Consider the following 1,231-nt stretch of genomic DNA (forward strand, 5'->3'; position numbering starts at 1 on the left):
TTACTTTTTGTAGTGTAAAAGGGTTCATCTTGAATAAATAAAATTTAACTGCGTTAATAGAAAGGTATCTTTAGTCAAATTGATATAAAACTTCTGAGGAGTCCTCCCTTTTTCATTATGTTAATTAAATAATATCATAATTTATCCAAGTAAGATAATAATCGGAATTGAAGAGAAATAAAATTAAAAATCGATTCCCGCTTTGGGGGCCTACCCCAACTCCTCTGACCTATTTAGCCATGCAGGTCTAGCAGGGCTCTGAAGACAGACACCTCTAATTGTGTACTGTGCCCTGCCCCTAGCCGATATATTAATAAAGGACACTCGATCCTTATCCTTCGTCCTTGGCAATGATATAATAAATATAGTAATCGGGGGGTGAAAACCCCACGCCAAGGACCGAGGGTGTAGCCCCGCGCCTGCGCAGAGAGCTCCCTCGCACCACCTAACTCGCCATATCTACTCATCCACAGTCAGTTCATCTCCGAAGTTTGTTCTAGCATCTACCAACTAAAGGTAAGGATCTCTTCTCATTATATCATGTTATATTATTATAATATTATAAAATATATAATAAAGTGAGCAATATAAGTGAATAAAATAATTCAATAACTAACTCCATGTACTACAATAAAAAAAAATTCTATTTAAATATTTTATTATAACGATATCTATTAAAAACATAATTCAATCAGAAGGACTATCATACTACATGAAGAAAGGAAAATTTATTCTTAAAAAAAAATTATAATTGTTTCATTAAAATTTTTGTTGTTAAAATAAATAATTCAAAATTAAATTTATACAAAACTAAATCTTTTTACATACCAAAAAGATAAAACTTTAATTTAACAAAAAATTCTATTCCTTAAAAATAATTGTAAACCAAATCAAACATCAATAAATTTTCAATAAAAAAAAAAAAAATATTTTTTTTATTTCTACATTAGTCCTCAAGGGTCATATATACGATGTGCTAGTTTTATTATTATAATTATATTCTTTTATTTTGTTATTATTTTTTTTTTTAATTGAAATTATTCATATCGGGAGATGGTGGTTGGGGAAGGAAACTGAAACGAATAAATATATAATTGATTTTAGCACTAACCATTTTTAGATGGATATGTTTTGCTTACCTAAGGTCCTGCGACTGGTATTATAGGTCAAACTACGTTACGTTGTGTTAAAATGTACCAGTTCGACTATAAAATCTAATTTTAAATAAAAA

General features: G+C 29.1%; 1 protein-coding gene across 1 annotated transcript in view; it reads left to right on the forward strand.

Moving 5' to 3' along the window:
- The first annotated feature begins 359 nt into the window (after positions 1-359).
- Positions 360-1,231, forward strand: part of Argk1 (Arginine kinase 1) — an 86,477-nt gene continuing 85,605 nt past the window's right edge. The window contains exon 1 of the mRNA XM_014425441.3: positions 360-516. The gene's annotated coding sequence lies outside the window, so the exon portion shown is untranslated. The remainder of the gene's footprint in view (positions 517-1,231) is intronic.

The sequence above is a fragment of the Halyomorpha halys genome, unplaced genomic scaffold, assembly GCF_000696795.3.
Source record: "Halyomorpha halys isolate HHAL.00 unplaced genomic scaffold, Hhal_1.1 Scaffold515.1, whole genome shotgun sequence".
NCBI lineage: Eukaryota > Metazoa > Arthropoda > Insecta > Hemiptera > Pentatomidae > Halyomorpha > Halyomorpha halys.